General features: G+C 48.2%; 2 long non-coding RNA genes across 2 annotated transcripts in view; both read right to left on the bottom strand.

The window, feature by feature from the left end:
- The window catches only part of LOC141373580 (uncharacterized), a 48,660-nt gene extending 36,183 nt beyond the window's left edge, over window positions 1-12,477 (bottom strand). Inside the window, exon 1 of the long non-coding RNA XR_012379730.1 lies at window positions 9,960-12,477. This is a non-coding gene — a long non-coding RNA (uncharacterized lncRNA). The remainder of the gene's footprint in view (window positions 1-9,959) is intronic.
- A 3,420-nt stretch (window positions 12,478-15,897) lies between these two features.
- Window positions 15,898-17,535, bottom strand: LOC112821024 (uncharacterized). The gene is made up of 3 exons (XR_003207325.1): window positions 16,985-17,535; window positions 16,307-16,383; window positions 15,898-15,947 (listed from the first exon to the last, which is right to left on the bottom strand). It is a non-coding gene; the product is annotated as an uncharacterized lncRNA (long non-coding RNA).
- Between the last annotated feature and the right edge of the window lie 778 nt (window positions 17,536-18,313).

Consider the following 18,313-nt stretch of genomic DNA (forward strand, 5'->3'; position numbering starts at 1 on the left):
TGCAGTAATTTCGCATGCGGCACACCCGGTTCCCCTCGCATGTTCTACTTAATCTGTACGGTTCACCAGAAAAGCCCTGGAGAGGCCATCCAGACACCGCCAGGAGGAGCGTGAGCAGAAAGAAGTGCAGGTGAGAGTGAGGCTGAGCAGAACCCACAAGCGAAGTCAGAAGGCAAGACCAAGACTCCCCTCTCATCAGCTTTGCGGCAGGGATCCCAGGCCGGTCCCGCTGAGATAGAGCAGCTGCTTCCCTGAGGATCAGAGACAGACCACTTTGAAGGCCTGACTCCATCCACATGGAAAACCTTATCTCATTTGCCTCCTCCCCATGGTTTTGAACCATATCCAGCTCCTTTCTTTCTGATAGCACGAAAGGAAGGAATGTGCATACACAGAATTGACTCAAAGTGTCTCTGAGGATGACCAGGGGGAAATACTAGACAGCTTTCAGAAGACAAGTGAGCCACACCAAAACTCCAGCACACGATTCTGTGGCTGCTTGGGATCACCACCTCTTCGGCAGGCAGCACTCCTAAGGAGCACAGCTGAGTGTGCACCCCATGTCAGGCAGTGTTCCCCACACTTTGTATGTGTTATTCACTTACGTAATCCCCCCCAGGAAGCCTATGAAGCATAGTTTACCATCATTATCCCCAATTTACAGATGAGAATGTTGAGGTACAAAAGTAGGCATGTTGCCAAGCTTTCAGCACTAACTACTAGTGGAGCTGGGATCTGACTCTTCCACCTCCTGATAACACAGGTGCACACCACCTCTACAGATGCCCAAGCTCAGCTTCTGCACCACCGGGTTCATTTCTGGAGAAATGTTCCTCAGGGCTTGCAAGCCAGGGCATGTAACCCATGCACAGAGGACAAAACGTGAGTTGTAGAGAAAGATGTTGCAGTTCCCTCTGATTCCTCCTGGGGGTGTCCGACTAATGTCACACTTCTTGTGGAAATGACCACAAACACAAAATTTCACCACCTATAAGTGATGCTGTTCTCAAATGGTGCACATTGGCTTTAAAAAGTTTTATTCAGTCCCAGCCACAAGTCCTGCTCTTTGTTCTATAAAACTGAATTACCACCAGCTTTACAAGAGGGTTTTCAGGGAGAACTTCTTCAGGCAGACTGAAGAATGAGGTAAGAAGGTAGGTAGGAAGAATCGCTCGTGTTGGGTCTCTCACCACTACTCCAGGCGGTGCCCGTGGGATGGTGACTCGCTGGTCAGTGACGCCACCAGCTCCTGAAGCAGCTCTGCATCTGCCTCCAGAAGCAGCTCGTCATCATCACGTAGAACTGTCCCCCTAACTGGTCCTGTCCGGAAGCCCTCCTCCTTCCTCTTTCTCCGGAGCATTCCAGAAACGGGCTGACGGTGGGGGTTCAAGTGAGCATTCCTTGCTTCTAAAGGCTGGAATGTGGGAACACAGATGTAAAGTGGCCCAGGGATCCCACCCTCAGTCACCAGACCCAGAACTGTTCCAAGCTGGGATAGTCTGCATTCGGGGATAGCTGCTTCTTTTCCAAAAGAGACCTACCTTTATCATTTATGGGGATTTCTAAGAGACGAGCTTTCAACAGCGGTAAAGAAGTGAAAGCACAGTTTGGAACATGTTCGAGATCGGCTCCATTGTGGTTGGTAATCCTGTTAGTTTCTAGCTCACCATCCATTAATGCCACTCCCAAGTCACCCACAGTCACCCTTAATTTGCAACTAATGGAAACAACTCCCTCAAAATGCATTGCCGCAAGGGAATTGCTGCTTCTTATGCCAAGCTGAAAGTCCTCAATGGCACTGGGACAGTAAGGAAATAAAAAGGGATAAAATGATCGCTGAGTGTGTGGGGCTGGTGATGCTCTGCCTGTCGTGGACACTGCGGTCTCAAGGACTGCCTTCCCAGTGAAGGGAAGATGGGTCTCCACTGTCGGTGCACATTCATAGTCCTCTCCAGATCGTGTCTACGAAATTTCACATCTCAACCATTGCAACACAGAATTCTGTGTAAGTGAAAAATGCTGTCCGAAACAATGCAAGACATAAAACAAGTGTTCTGATTTCTAATACATGGTTCTATCAATCCTGGTACTTCATCCTGATGCACACATACTGCTACAGAGTTTCCAAGCCCCTAATCTAGTTAGAGCCTGATGCCTGCCACCCACACTTGTAACGTTCTAGCTACCCTGACTTCTGAGCCTTGGAAAGGAAAGCAAATCACATTCTCATCTTTGCCAGTTACTGTCCACACCCAAGACGTACATCCAGTTCTCTGAGCAACTGTGGAAACATAACCCAGAGAGATAGGTATCTGCTTGGACTGCCTGCCCTCAGACAGTGTCACTGAAGGCCCTGCCTTAGAAGCAGGGGAGTGGTGGGTGGGAGCTCTGCGCAAGCTGACCAGCAGCCCAGGGAGCAGAGAGACTGCCTTAGCCTATTCTCAGCTTTACTGCTCACAGCTGGGTGACCTCAAAGGTTGCTCAGCCTTTCTGAACCTCCTTTTTCTCACCTATAAACCTGTCTAGTTAGATCAACTGACTGGGTTGTGGTGTGATTTAAATCAATTAGCATAATGAGCCTCTCTCAGTGACTAGAACAGACACCACTCTTACATGTTGGGGAGATATGGCCAGAACCTGCCCTGGGGATGCTTCTATTAACAACCCTGCACCGGCTCAACCCTTACCCTGCACTCCCACCTGCACTAGCACAGTCTCCAAAAAGGGAAACCACACTTCTGGTACTTATTTTTGTTCAAAAATGATGTTTCAGTGATTCTTTGTCAGTAAAGGTGCAGCTAACTCTTAAGCTTCAGGAAAAGAAAATAAGGCCCAGAACATGCACAGATGTGCTCTCTACTCACCCTTGGCAACAGCCCCAGACCACTCTGCTTTGCTCTGGGAGCGCCCAGGGTGCAAGGGTGCCACTTCATGGCATCTGCTGTTTCTTCCCAAGCAGACGCTGGCTGTCAGCCACGGACCTCCCCTTTGTCACTGGCTGTCTCGCTGAACTGCCATCAACCTTTTGATTCTATTTTGCCCCAACTTTGGGGAGGAAAAATTCCATTCTTTTTTTTTTTTTTTTAAGGAAGGAAAGCGAAGTCAGTCAACCTAACAGAATGGTTTTGAGTTATTTTCCCTAAATCTGATCAATATATGCTACAAAATATATAAGGTTGTTAAGAGTTTTACTACCAGAAGAGAAAAAAAAAATCGAAGGATGCAACTCATATGATTCTTAAAGGAATGTTCCAAGCCCCTCACCTGCCTATGCTCTTCAGTTGGCGAAGAGGTCTACAAATATTATTAAAGATAAAATTCTTTTTTTAAGAAAAAGACGCCTGAGCTTTTCCCTCTTTCTATTAATGCTTATCTATAGTGCTATGGATAAATCACTCTCCCCAGAGTTGCTCTGGGACTTTATTATTTTATTAGTTTTGTTTGTCGGTTTGTTTGAACGATTTTATTTATTTATCTGAGAGACAGACAGATAGTGACAGAGATAGCGAGAGAGAGCACAAGCCTGGAGGAGAGGGAGAAGCAGGCTCCTGCTGAGCAGGGAGCCCAATATGGGGCTCCATCCCAGGACCCTGGGATCATGACCTGAGCCGAAGGCAGATGCTTAACTGACTGAGCCACCCAGGTGCCCCTGTTTTATTAGTTTTTTTAAGCTGCTACCAACCACACAGCGATGTGCTTCTGGGGTTACCACTGCCCCAGCACTGGGCTCGGGCCCTCCCCAGTGCAGAGACGTTAGGGCCGCCCACCTCCAGGAAGGCACTCAGATTTCCGCATGGTGTAGGCCAGCTCTGACCCAGACCCTCATAGAGAGCCTGCGAGGACAACCATTTCTGGCTGGATTCATGTTTATCATTGGCAAGCAGGTGGATAATGTCAGGGGACAGGGTCGGGGTACCATGTTAGGAAAACATGAGATGGGGAAGTAAGCCACTCAAGAGGCAAAATTAGGAAGGACGATGTCCTACTATTTGTGCGACCACCTGCACATTTAGCCTAACTTCTAGTCGAGGTGACACAATACTGCCATCTACTAAAAAGGCAAGGAAATGTATGCATGAGTCCCTGCTCCTTGCCTGCCACCTCAGTCTCCCCAGAGAAGGACAACACACACAAGCAGTTTGCCCTTTGTTTTCTGAGTAAGGGTTAATAAAAGTAATGACTGAAAATTTCTCTGCCAAATCCGCAAAACACAATCTCAGCCCTCAGACCAAATGGTTTCAATTCCCTGCTCCTTCTCCTCCCTCCTGCCGTCAAGATAATTCGGGCAGCCAAGCCGCGCAGAGAGCAGGTTAGCAATCTTTAGGGCTCAGTCCTCCCACGACCAACGGACAAACCTGCTCTGTTTTCCTCAGGATAACCTTGCCGTGGTTCTTACTCCTGTTCTGTGTCACCTTCTTTGAGTGTTTCTTTATTTTATTATCAGCTACAGGGCAAAGGTCTAAATGGTTTCTTCTCGGGCTGTCAGTATGGCTCCCAAGTCACTATGGGACCATCCATTATTCCTGGGCAGACAATGACCAGGATGCCCATGGCCAGCCCTGAGCCAGGCAAGGGAGGTGGTGTGCCTCTTATCCTAAAGACTGGGGGGTCTTTCTCTCTCTCATGCTCCCCCCCCCTTTTTTTTTAAAGCTTTCTGTATGTCTTATACCATATCAAGCCTGACCTTTCCATTGGGGCATCCCTACATCAGTCTTCAGTTGTTAATGAAGCCGAGCCCCCTCTAACTCTTCCTTAGCTTGCTCTCTCTCATTCAGTGGACTCAGGCACAACTGGATTCCAACCCAGCTCCCCAGTGACCAGCTGAGAGACCCTGAAAAAGTCACTCAGTCTCTGAGGCTCACTTTCCTCATCTGGCAAACAAGCATAATTTAAAGGTGTTAATTCTTTGAGTTGTTGCCAGGGAGAAATGAGGCTGGGTGTGAAAAGTGCTGACACAGGCCTGGCATGTAGTAAATGCTCAGTAAACAGTGTCACTGGTTGGAAGCGGGGGGATCATCCATTTCACGGAGGAGAAAACCAGAAAACAAAAGAATACATGCCCTCTGGTTGAACCCTCTCAGCTTACAATGAGGAACCAGAGCCCAGAAATCGGACATTTGTTTTGCAAGGGCATGCCCAGGTGCGGCAGGGGTTAGGGGCCGCACCTCCTTATACCCTTACCCTCTCTGTTGACCAGGCTGTGCGAAGGCTCCTTTGCCAAAGGTCTCAGCAGTGACACTGTCCAGGTGAGGATGAAGTGAGAGAAAACCTGGTTCAACCTGACACACACTCTATGTCCAAGAGATGTTTCTGATCACAACTACAATTCAACTTCCTAAGAACGAAATATGGCAAAGTATTTTCAGAGCTCATGTCTCTTACTGAGAAATAGTGAATGTAATCAAGACAATTATAATAACTTAAGAAAGGCCATCAAGATCAAGCCCATGGGCTATTGAGACTAGGGTATTTCACTCACAGTGCTGGACGTGAAGTATTTACAGAAGGACCAAAAGCTGATGGAGACAACCCTTAAAGTACCCTTGCTTCCCCAATTGGCAGTGAGGGCTGTCTTAGTGCTGGTGATCATCCTCATCGATCTCCAAACTATTTAGATTTTTAACCAAGACCTTCTCTCAAGACAACAAATTCCAAATGTTGACCAAGTTATTTGTCTTAACTCTACTCTCTTAGACCTTTCAGGACTCTGGTGGAGATGCATCAACAAGACGGTGTTGGCGTCATCCGTACCCTATGCCCTCACCGCCACCACCCTGAATCCTGCCATTTCTTGAGCTCCTGCAGTGCCGGGGAATATATAAAGCCCTCACGGGTCTTATCTATCAAATTTGGAATAACAACCTCACAGTCAGGTTCTGTCACCATCCTCACCATGCCAATAAAGACTGCCAGGTTCTGGGGACACCTGGGTGGCTCAGGTGGTTAAGCATCTGCCTTCGGCTCAGGTCAGGATCCCGGGCTCCCGGGATCGAGCCCCGCATCAGGGCTCCCTGCTCAGCGAGGAGCCTGCTTCTCCCTCTCCTGCTCCCCCTGCTTGTGTTCCCTCTCTCACTGTGTCTCTCTCTGTCAAATAAATAAATAAAATCTTTTTAAAAAGACAAGACAAGACTCTGAAAGGCCGGCGCCTTGCCTGGCACATGATTAGAGTTAGGACTCTTGGTCCCATCTCCCATCTCCAGGGAAGGGCTGGAGATTGAGTCCAATCAGGTGTGCCTACATAATGAAATTCTAGATGGAACCTGATACATTGACGGGTCTCAAGGAGCTTCCTGGTTGGTGAACACATCGATGTACTGGGAGGGTGGTGCACCTTGATTCCCCTAGGACAGACACTTCTGCCCCTGCCACCACTGCCTTCTACCTCCCCACCCCCACCCCTAAACCTTGCTGCCCTATGCATCTCTTCATCTGGCTGACCACTTGTATCCTTTATAATAAAATGGTGATTGTAAGTATAGCACTTTGCTGGGCAATGCAATGTGAGTCATTCTAGCAAATTATGGAACCGTGGGAACCCCCAAACCGTAGCCAAGTCAGACAGAACTGTGAGCAGCCTGGCAAGCTGGGACTTGCGACTGGTGTCTGAAATGGTGGGCAGTCCCATGGAACTGAGCCCTTGAACTTGTAGGGTCTGCACTAATTCTGTGTAATGTCAAATTGAACTGTAGGACACTCAGTTGGTGTCAGAGAATTTGTTTTGGAATGGACGTGCCCTCCAGCCTTTCCAGCCCCTGGATGAAGTGTCTCCATCCCACATCTGAGCCTCTCCTTCAGCAGTTTCTCTGATCATACACCCGTCTTTCCACGCAATAACAACCACCACGCAACTTCACACCTTCTCCAGCTCGGATACTTCCTGGTTGTGTTCAACAGGGTACCAGATGGTTAAGAGAGGGGTGTTAAATGGCTAATGTTAGTACTAAGGGGCAGACAATCTTAACACAACTTTGAAAAGACCCATCATCAATAACATGATGGGCAGAACACATGTGAACCTCTGTTCAGCAGTATGGGTGCTGACCATCACTGCTAGCATCATTGTTCACAAATGTTTAATGGATTACCTTCAAGATGAGCACACATCGGTAATGCATTAGAGACCCAGGAAGCCTGCTCCCATTCTGAAACCTTAGTGTGCCCTGGACACTTCCCTTCCTCTCTCACTGATGTTACCCACACGTTGTTGATGCAGTCAGCAGGCCCCTTAAATGAAGTTTCCCTTTCTCTCCTGAAACTAGAGGCCAGTGATGGGGGATTTTGTGTTCTTTCCACAAATCTGTTAGGAAAACACACAGCTTTATTTAAGACCTTTTTTTTTTTTTTTTAAGAAACCCAGCATGAGATTCTCTATCTTGTTCTCCTAATTCAACACATAAAATTCCCCATGTCCCTAATGCTCCCTCCATCTCCCCAACAAACTGAACTGAAGGTTCCTCCAACAAAAATACTGCACTGCAAGGTTACACTTCCAAATGACTTTCACATACATAGTCCTTTCTGTTTTCTTTCCAGAGCAGAAAAGCTATTGTGATCTCCCTTATTAAATATGAGAACACTGAAACCCGCCTGGGCCGGGGTCATTTCCATGCATTTCCCCACTTGCTCCTTTCAGCAGCCTAGGAAACCAGTGCTATCAGTGACCCAGTTTACAGATGAGGAAACTGGGGTTCAAAGGCTCCAAAGAGATTACTTGGGACCACACAGCGAGTGAGCGGTCGAGCTAGGCTTCTTACCCCCAAGAGCACAAAGCCACCGCCATGCGTTCTCGGGTGCCCATCTAGGGTGTAAGCTCAGAGGCAAGCCCCACCCTGCCTGGTTCCCTTGAGATACCACAACAGATCTTGACCCAGTGATGTGAGGAGACACCTACATGTCAGTGTCAGCTTCTTCCCTCCCCTGGCACCTTCCTGCTAATATTCTCCCTTATGAGGTCAATAAGAGTCAAGGTCAATGGGCAGCAAGCCCATTATTCCACTCACTCCTCAGACTCCTGAGCTCCTCACCCTGCATCTCAACTCTCTCTCCTGCCTTCTTGTTCCATTCCTTTTCCTGACTCTCCGGATGCGAGGATCACTCCTTCCCTGGCACCTCCCCATCCCTGAGGTCCAGCTCATTCTTGCCCCTCTCCACTCAAGCCACCCACCCTGCCATCTCTTCAACCACCATCTCCAGGTGGAAACTTCAAGTCTCCAGGGGTCAGGCTGAGGCCTTCAATTTGTCATGTGTTTGGCCAAATCACTGGATGCATAGTATGAACCTAATAAATATTTGTTTGAGTCATAAACCCATAAACAGGAGTAACCAGTGGTTTAACGGAGTACAACACTTAAACCAGTAAGAATAGCCAAATAAGAACTGTCACTATTCCAAGCAGGGTGCTAAGCACTGAACTTGCTTTTACCTATTCAGTCCTCACCAAAATGCTCAGGCAGATGCCATGATTATTCCCATTTTACGATTGAGAGAAGCAAATTTTAGAAAGGTCAGGTGATTTTCCCGAGATGACGTAATTAGTAAATAGCACAGCCATGACCGCAGCTGGGGGCCTGACTCAAACACCTTGGCTCCTCTCCCCAGTAACTCAGTGTGGCCTTGGTCAGTCCCCTGCCCTGCCAGTCTTCAAGGTCCCCTCTATGAAAGAAGGGAATTGAAAGAGGTGATCTCCAAACCCATCACAACTCAAAAGTGCTGAGGGCCCCTGTGGGGACATGCACTCTGCCAAAGAAAATCACAGAGCAGGAGATGGTGCTCATTTGGGGAGGGTGGCTGAAGGAATGGAAGAGGGAAGATCAAACTTCTTTTCTTGGGGATAATAATTTCTAAGCCTCGCTTTGTTTCATTTGTGAAAACCAGTATGTGGTTTTGGCCAGAGAAAACGTCTGAGAGCAACAGACCAGCTTTGAACCACAGACACAGTGGCTGGAAGGTACCCATAGTGTCCCACCTGGGCCCCAACTCCAGGCCAGAGTGAGGCCTTGAACCACCAAGGTTCTGCTGCCCTCTGGCTGCCCTCTGGCTTCCTTTCTGGAGCTCCTCCTGCCCTGTCTGGAGCTTCTTCTTTCCCTGACTTCCCGGCCAGCCTGTGGTTCCCCAGGAGCCCTGGGGAGGACTCGGGCCCTCTCACCCAGCACCTACTCCTCTTTCCCCTAGGTTTTGGTGCTGGAGAAGCCACAGCTACCTCCTGCAGCTCTGAAAGTGATAAGGTCCCAGAGAGCCCATGGAAGGCAAAAGGTGGACCTACGTTTGCATTTCTCTCCGGCAGAATGGAGACCAGGGTGTCCTAAGCCCACTGAAGCTACTATAACAGAATACCACGGACTGCGTGGCTTATGCAACAGAAATGTATTTCTCACAGTTTGGGAGCAGATCTGGTATCTAGTGAGCATACTCTCCCTGGTTTGCAGATGGCTGTCTCCTCGCCATATCCTCACAAGCCGGAAAGAGAGCAAAATCATGTCTCGGTGTCTCTTCTTAAAAGGGCACTAATCCCATTCATGAGGGCTCCACCCTCATGACCTAATCATTTTCCACAGGCCTGACCTCCTCATACCATGGCACTGGGAGTTTAGGCTTCACTGCAAGCATCTGGAGAGGACACAAACATCCAGTCCATAGCGAGGGGCAATCAGGTGACTGTTGGGGTTTACAGCCCTGACACTCAGCTTCTGAGTCAACCCAGAATCTGCCAGAGAAGTTGGAACGGACAGGACAAACCAGGAACCTCTGCGGGCGTCAGCCCTGATGGGAGCGAACCACAGACCCTCCCAGGACCAGCAACGAGGACAGGGAGGCGGCAGGGAACTGCGGGCCAGCAGCCACCCCGGAAGCCCACCGGGGGCCACATTTCATGTCTGCATTCATCCCCTAGGAAGCGAGGATTCTGTAGGCGCTACTCAGGACAAGGACGCCAAGAGGACACCTCCACAAATACTACTCACCAGTAGGGTAAGCAGGAACTGGCTTCTCATTAGCATCCATGACTTTGAGCCCAGCCTGGGCCACAGGCCGCGCTGGAGACTCCCATCTCCTCCTCCCGCCTCTGCGGCTGCGTCATCCTGGGGGGAGCGGGGGCGGGGGGGGGGAGGGTGTCCTCAAATGATTTGCTCCGAGGGTCATCATGAAGATTCAATGAAGGAATCCACCTGCAGCGTTACACGTAGCTGTTCTCATCCTCACTATTACGACAGTTCAGAGGTTGAGGAAGAGCGAGCAAAGGCCAGTTGCCATTTGTGACACCACAAATGCGCATGTTCGTGAATAACAAGCAGGGCGCGTGCGCACACTGAACTCACGCCAAACGTTCTCTCCCTCCGCTGGTCCTCGCTGGTCCTCACAACGTTCATCTTCACGCTTCCTATCAATGTCAGTGGTCGCTGCTCCTTGTGAGAGCCACATGCACAGCGGGAGGGACTAGACGGAACACCACCGTCACTCCCCAGGGCCTGATTTGCAGGCAGGACATAATCCATCTCATTCTTTCCATCAACGCCCTAAGGACTGAACTTGGGATCTTCCCTAATTAATGATGGCCAAACAGTACCTGGACCCGTGCCTCCTTCAAGACCCTGTCTCCCATTCTTGCATGTTTTCTTAGGCTGTATTTCTCTGCTTACCGGAAGTGGGAACTCACCAGAAAAATATGCTTTACCTTTGGAGATGATTTGCCTCGAGGTCTGGATTTTTCACTCTACTTTTTAAGTGAGAACCTGCCCTGGCTGAGTCCTGTTTTTTAAAGGCATCTGCCCACATTTTGTCCCCAAAAGCTTGGCTCTTGGAAGAGCATGAGGAAAAATGGACTCACAGTGAAGATTCTGGAAGAGAGAGGCCAGGGACTGACAAGCCTGTCCATAGCCCTTGAGGGGAGGCAGTTTGAAGCTGCAGACCCTTCCTGCGCTCTCTCCCCCCCCACGCCTCAGCTGCAGAAGCTCTTCACTCATTTGCTTCATTCTCTGGCCTTTGAGTTTTGAGTAAGAATATTAAACACACACGGATACACACAAATCCTGAAATGCCCACACCCAACCCATTTCTCTAATTTTACAGGTAGTTAACAGGTGACTGGGGCAGGGGCAATTAGCATTGGTGACGAGTAAAATACAGGTGCCCCCAGCTCACAGCCTATAGTCTGAACACAAATTGCTTTCTGCCTCTGGGGAAAAGGGCTTGAACATTCGCCCTTCAAAACCTTGTCAGACCAGGGCTGCTCCTCGACAGATTCTTTAAGGTTTGCTAGTGGGAAAAATAGATCTTCACCAACCAAATCCTCTTTAGACATAGATACTCTGACATGTTTTCTGCTCCTTCACTTGGAGATGAGAAATCCTTCAACAAAGAAAGCCAACCAGATATCTGGAGGTCAGATACTATTCCCAAATGTGCTCATTTGACCTGCACAGTACGATAATTTTTTAAAAGTTGTAAGTGGTCAATTTACAGCTGGTCTTAAAATCAGGCATTTTTGCACTTTAAAAATTCTGATTCTAGCTTTTGCAGAAAATCTGACAACAATAGGCCTCATTTTCCTGTGGCAAAGACTAACTGGAGCTGAGTGGTTTTTTTCCACTGAGATGGGCATGAGCTCTTCATTCCCCTAGTTCCCTCTGCCTCACAGTTAGCCCTCGGAGGTGCTCACAACCACTACCCACCTGCCTGCAGGCATGTGAGCTCATACCCCAGAAGCAGGCTTTGAAGCCTGGTTCTCTCCATTATATATCCCTCTCTTGCCTCTACTTCCCCATCCTCACCCTATGCGCATCTAGCTGCTCCTCAGAGCAGAAAAAGAAAGAAAACTTCAGCTAGCGTCAGGAATGTGAGGAATGCCAACCTGGCCTCCCCGAGTTTCCATGTCTGACACAGCAGTGCAAGAAATAATTGTTGGGTAATAATGAAGGATTTGTCATCCGTGCTGAGACTATTTGTAAGCCTCAGATCTGTTTCTGTGCTGGATTTAAAAAAAAAGAAAAAAAACATGTTTCATGTCTAATGGGAGTATATATTTTCCCCCCAGAAAGTAAAATTTCAAGGGAAGGAATTATCCAATAAGGCTCTCCAACACTTACTCTCCAAAAGAGAGAAGACTCACGCCACTGACCCCAAAGATAAGATGTGCCAGAAGGGAGTGCCAACAGAGAAACCCTCCCAGAAAAGCCTGCCTTGGCCTGGCATCAAGTGGAGTGATGGGGCAATGGGCTACAGACTGGAAGAAAATTTTTGTCATCACACTGAGTCTGCAGGAAGACTTCCCAGCCTCCCCAGCTGTTCTTCCTAAACTCAGATTAACCTAATCTCACCCAGAATATACCCTGGAAACAAAAGCAGTGTTTGACCTTGCTGCCTTCTGGTTTTCTCGTCCCCTTTCACTTCCTCCAGCTGCCTTGTCTGATGCCAGCCTAAGACCATGGAGTCCTGTCTTCTCCCCACCACCACCCAAGGTGACCCGGCTCTCTCATGATAAACAAATCTGTGTTTCTGTGTGCCATAATTTAAAATTGTTTTTAAAGTCTAGAACTCTTCAGGTGGAATTTTGTGAGGAACCCTAAAATGCAAGGCAAATAATGAGGGTGCCTGAGATGGATGCACAAGTGGAAGGAGGATGAGCCCAGAGCCCCATGTGCTTAGTGCCCTTCATACCCCAATTCTGCTCCACCCTTCAGGGGTTCATCAGAGTCTGAGGGCTTTGCAGGTGCAGTTTGGAAAACTTTGCTATGAAGTCTTGTCCACATGTGGAGTGAGGGCGGTGACGGTGTTGTTAGTGGTGGTGGTGCCATTGGTGGCAGTGGTGATGGCGGTAGTGATGGAGGTGATGGTAGTGACAATGATGGCAAAAGTGGCAGCTATGGCAAATAGTGGTGGTGGTGGTGGTGGAGGTGGTGATGGAGGCTGGAGTGGGGGGTGATAATGCCGATGGTCGTGGTAGAGATAATGGTGGTGATGATGGTAGTGGTGATGGTGATGGTGGAGATGGTGATGGTGGTGATGGTGGTGGTGGAGATGGTGATGGTGGAGCTGATGATGGTGGAGATGATGATGGTGGTGGTGGAGATGGTGATGGTGGAGATGATGATGATGGTGGTGGTGATGGTGGTGGTGATGGTGGTGATAATGATGATGGTGATGGTGGTGATGGTGGTGGTATGATGGTGATGTTGATGGTAGTGGTGATGGTGGTGATAATGGTGATGATGGTGGTGGTGATGATGGTGATGTTGGTGATGGTGGTGATGATGATGGTGGTGGTGGTGATGATGGTGATGGTGGTGGTGGTGATGATGGTGATGGTGGTGGTGATGATGGTGATGGTGGTGGTGATGATGATGAGGGTAATGATGGTGATGGTGGTGGTGGAGATGATCGTGGTGATAATGGTGATGATGGTGATGGTGATGGTGGTGGTGGAGATGATGGTGGTGATCATGGTGATGGTGGTAGTAGAGATGATGGTGGTGGTGATGATGGTGTTGTTGATGGTAGTGGTGATCATGGTGGTGGAGATGATTGGTGGTGGTGGTGGTCATGGTGGTGATGGTAGCAATAGTTATAGACAAGGTTATACTGAAACAAAGAATTTATTGGAATGATATTAATTTTAGGCCCTATGGTAGGAAAAATAAGAAGGTAAACTCCTTTTTGAAAAGCATCATCTTCCAATTCTTTTGCATTTCTCACTGGTATACATGTAGAAAAGGCACATAGTAGGTATTCAATAAATGTAACTTAACGTGAGATTTTCATCTCTTAAAAGAAATAGCTCATCCAGAAAATTCTGTGTGGCTATCCCTAAACCCAAAAAGACACATATTAAGAGAAAGGAATAATCTTTATGAAAAAAAATGGATAAAGTATTTCAATATGAAGGAAAGCAGAGGAGTAGGGTATAAAGAAATCCCTTAAACTTAGATACCAGCTCTATCCTGGAAGAAAAAGGAAATAGGAAAGCCATTGTGTGTTGAGCCTTCACCAACTCGTAGCAACCTTGCAAGGTGTGACTGGCATCTGTGCAAAGAACCGAGGCCCTCACACCAAAGTTCTGCAGCTGGTGACACCGCAACCCATGGGCCTGAGGCAGACTCCAGCCAGTCTGGCTCACTCCATGATGCAGTTCTGAATGAAGGTTGGAAATTAGCCAGAGGAATCAAAGAATTCCATTTTATGGTCCTTTCTCAGCCATGTTACGCACAGAGGCTGGTCTCAGGTGTGGTCCCGTTGCCGCCATGCATGAATATACCTGACAAGGGTGGTTTTTCCTCAGTGTTTAGAGACTTCATAGCCCAGCTTGATTTCTGCCTTATATCTCCACTCTGGATGGATGGTGGCTCAGAGGCCCAGCCTATGGTTAGTTATGTTGCACTGAGAACCTGGTACCGCACAATAAAGAACCAAACCTGCAGGAATCGTGTGTGCAGAGCACATGACCGGGCCATGCGGCGGGAAGTCACCTGGGCCTATTTTCGATGCTGCCAAAATCCGAATAAATATCTTGATTCTTCCCCTACGTCACCTCCAACCACCAGGTCTTGTATGTGCACATTCTGGGCCAGGTACTCCCGACCCGTGAGGGTCCAGCTCTTCTCCACTATTTATTTGATTTTTGTGACTCTCTATTTTATACAGAAAAGAAAATGTCCAGTATTTGATTTTCTGTTTAAGTTGATTTATCATGTGATAAGGGCAATACATACATACTGATGGTATTTTGGAAAATACTAAAAATTATTTTAAAAAATGTTTAAATTATGCCTAGACTTACTGACCATCAGTAGACAAGCACAGTGAACATTTTGGTGTTCCAGCTACTGCAGGGATGTGTGTGCAAACATGGGGGAGGGCAATTTTGGGTTTTTAACAGAATCAATTTTCTATCTTTTGTTTAATTTTATTTTTTTTAAGATTTCATTTATTCATTGGAGAGAGAGAACACAAGCAGAGGGGAGCAGCAGCGGGAGGGGGAGAAGAAGACTCCTTACTAAGCAAGGAGCCCAGCACAGGGCCTAATCCCATGGAGATCATGACCTGAGCCAAAGGCAGGTGCTCAACCATCTGAGCTACCCAGGCGCCCCTCTTGTGTTTAATTTAAAATGAAGCCACAAGCATTTTCTCAAACCATCAAATATAAAACAGCATTCCTTCATGTATTCTTTTCACAACCTTTACTGGGCACCTACCAGGTGTCAGGTGCAAGCTAGGGTCACAGGGACGAATAGGCAGAAAGTCCTAACCTTACACATCTATGGGTAAAAGTGGATGCACTCTCACAACAGTGGGGAGGGTTAAGTTGAGACCCTGAGAACACAGAGACTTGAACACTAAGGGCTTTCATACACACAGGCAGAGGTCTCACCCACGCAGCTGCCGACTCACAGCCCGACAAGCCCAGCCAGCAAGACTGTCCTTTCCCACTGTACTGTGTGTCCCAGGCTGAGATGACTTTGGGATGTTCCTCTTTAGGAACAACATTTCCTAAAATACCATTAATTATTGATGATATTTAACAGCAACATAGATTTAGACATTAAATGACTATCAGGTACCATACAAGAGTGGCCGATCCCAGGGTACACAGGCTGGGCATCAGCCCGGCCAGCCACAGCCTCTAACGGGAGGTCCCCCTGGGTGCTCAGCCATCCTCACACCCGCCCCATGGTTCCTGCAGTAGGGCAATCATAGCACCTGCCGGGCGATCCAGTTCATTCCCATCAAGCACTCAGATCAGGGCTTGCCTCACGGAGACCCCAACTGTTATTATGGGTGTGTCCTCCCAGGTCCTTGTCCGTCCCTCCCCTCCATCCTTGGAGCTGCCCTGAATGTCTTTTTTAACAAGGTCTGCCTTCCCTGGGAATCTGGGGTAGGTTCCACATAGCCGTAGCTTAAAGCTCACCTCTGCAGGAAAGGCCCCAGTGTCACACGAGAACATCAACAGCAAGTACATCCTAAGAGAGATGACAAATGCACTCAGAAGACTTCCAAGGCAGAAAAAGGTGGAGAATTTTTACTCTAAAGAGATGGGAGGGGGGACCTGAGTGGCTCAGTCAGCTCAGGTCATGGTCCCAGGGTCCTGGGATTGAGCCCCGCATCGGGCTCCCTGCTCCGCGGGAAGCCTGCTTCTCCCTCTCCCTCTGCTACTCCCCCCTGCTTGTGTTCCCTCTCTCGCTGTGTCTCTCTCTGTCAAATAAATAAAATAAAATCTTTAAAAAAGAGAGATAGAGGGTAAGATGAAGTGGCTTAAGAAAGCCCCGAATAAAACTGGTAAGAATGCAAATCCTGGGTAAGATTATATGAGATATTTTACCTTTTTCTTGATGCTTCGCTGATTTTCATAGTTTGAAAAGTGGGTATATATTGCTTGTGTCATCAGAACATGTAAACCTAAAAAAATAATAATAAATACCTATCAATTCAAAGTGAGTAAAGTAATTCTTGCGGGAGCAAGCTTTCACCTATTTTTCGTTCCTGACAATTTGATATAAAATAGGAACTGGAACCCCAGTTACCTATATAGAACCAGGTGCTTGCAAAATTGCATTGGTGCAGCAAATTAAGCAAGCCAGTTCAAGTTCACAAAAACGCTTTCCACCTACTAGGGGAGCCGAGCGATGGAGCCCCAGCCATACAGGGGGGAAAAATGGTTTTGGCTGTGTAATCACAGCTAGAACAACCACATTCTGTTTTTTTCCTTTTTAAATATATACATCTTTTTCAATTCTAAATCAGCAAATGCAAATGTGAGAACGCCAGGCTGTCTGAATGTCAGCCCTTTTAAGAGTGAGGACGGGCCTCAGGAAAATTCACGGCGGGAGTTTTGCTCTGAAATGGAGACAAACAGAAACCAGGCCTTGGGCCTTAGTGGGTGGTTTACCTGCTGCTCCCGCACTGTCCCTTTCACCCCAAAACCTAGTCCTTCGCCTCCCTTCTCCTAAGCAGTCAGGGCTCAGTGGACAATGCCCCGAAGTGTGTGTTTTCCCTTTACCTGATGATGCTGAGTCCGGGAGTGGACAGGGGAGGACCCGAAGCAGCAGCCTCGGGGTGGAGGGACCAGGACACTGTTGCCTTGGAAATGGAGGCATCTCGTTTAAGTATCTGATAAGCCAAACACAGTGTGATGAATCTGCACTAACATGAGCTGATTTGTGAAATGCAAAGGGCTCATGTGTTATTCATTCAAATAAGTAATTCACTGACCAGTCTCACTGGTGAGGCACCTGGCGTGTGCAGACAGGCAGGCAGCCACCCCGTGGCACCCACGGAAGACCCAGGAGCAGAGGGACAATTCTGGGCCCCGTCTGCCGGGCTCTAAAGCCGTCACCTTCTCACGGTGTCAAATGCAGCTGCAGAATGCAAACATGAAGGCAAGAAGAAATGCTGTAAACGTAATGACAACTCAATTACAAAGTGGGGGGAGGAGAAAACCACCTTTGGGGTGTCTGTTTTATTTTCTGCTAGATCCCCAGGCCCCTCACTGTTCCTGGTACAAGGTATCTGCTCAGTAAATACTTGGTGAGTAAATGAATCAGTGAATAAAATTGCCTGCAGAAATAATTGATGCCTTATAAAATATATTAAAGCACCATTCAGTTAAAAGGCCAAGTGGCCACAGTTAGGAGGACATCAAGCTAAATGGACATGAGGATCAAAAACCAGAGGCTCGCATCCTCATTTTAAAAATCACAGCGATGTGTTGAAATGAACCACCTCCCGCCCCCACCCCGGTGTTCAGTAGTGATGCTGGATGCAGAAAAGAGGCTTCTTGGTGACAGCGCCCCCTGGGACGTGTCCTGTAATCCAGGTGAGATGGGGTGGAAAGCCTTGCTCACACACCATAGTCTTGCACCTGGGACTGAATTTTTCAGGTAAGCAGGTGAAGAACATGAAGTATTCCCTTTTTAAAAACGAGAGAGACAGGGATACCTGGGTGGCTCAGTCGGTTAAGTGTCTGCCTTCGGCTCAGGTCGTGATCCCAGGGTCCTGGGATGGAGCCCCGCATCGGGCTCCCTGCTCGGCAGGGAGCCGGCTTCTCCCTCTGCCGCTCCCCCTGCTTGTGCTCTCTCTCTCTCTCTCTCTGACAAATAAATAAAATCTTTAAAAGAAATAAATAAAAATTTAAATTAATTTTTTAAAAATTAGCACATGCTCTGTCAGAGAATGGAACTCGTCACATCAGGGGTAAAGGTGATGCTGGCATCTTTGAAGTGACAGGATGGGACACTGGAAGCTTCAGAGGAGGGCAGGACTGGGTAATGCAGGGCCTCCCTCCGGCCCTCGAGGCAGCAGGATTGTCCCCCTCCCACTCCACCCCTGG

Source organism: Callorhinus ursinus, unplaced genomic scaffold (genome assembly GCF_003265705.2).
Source record: "Callorhinus ursinus isolate GAN/ISIS: 27379988/994484 unplaced genomic scaffold, GSC_fseal_2.0 scaffold10, whole genome shotgun sequence".
Taxonomy (NCBI): Eukaryota; Metazoa; Chordata; class Mammalia; order Carnivora; family Otariidae; genus Callorhinus; species Callorhinus ursinus.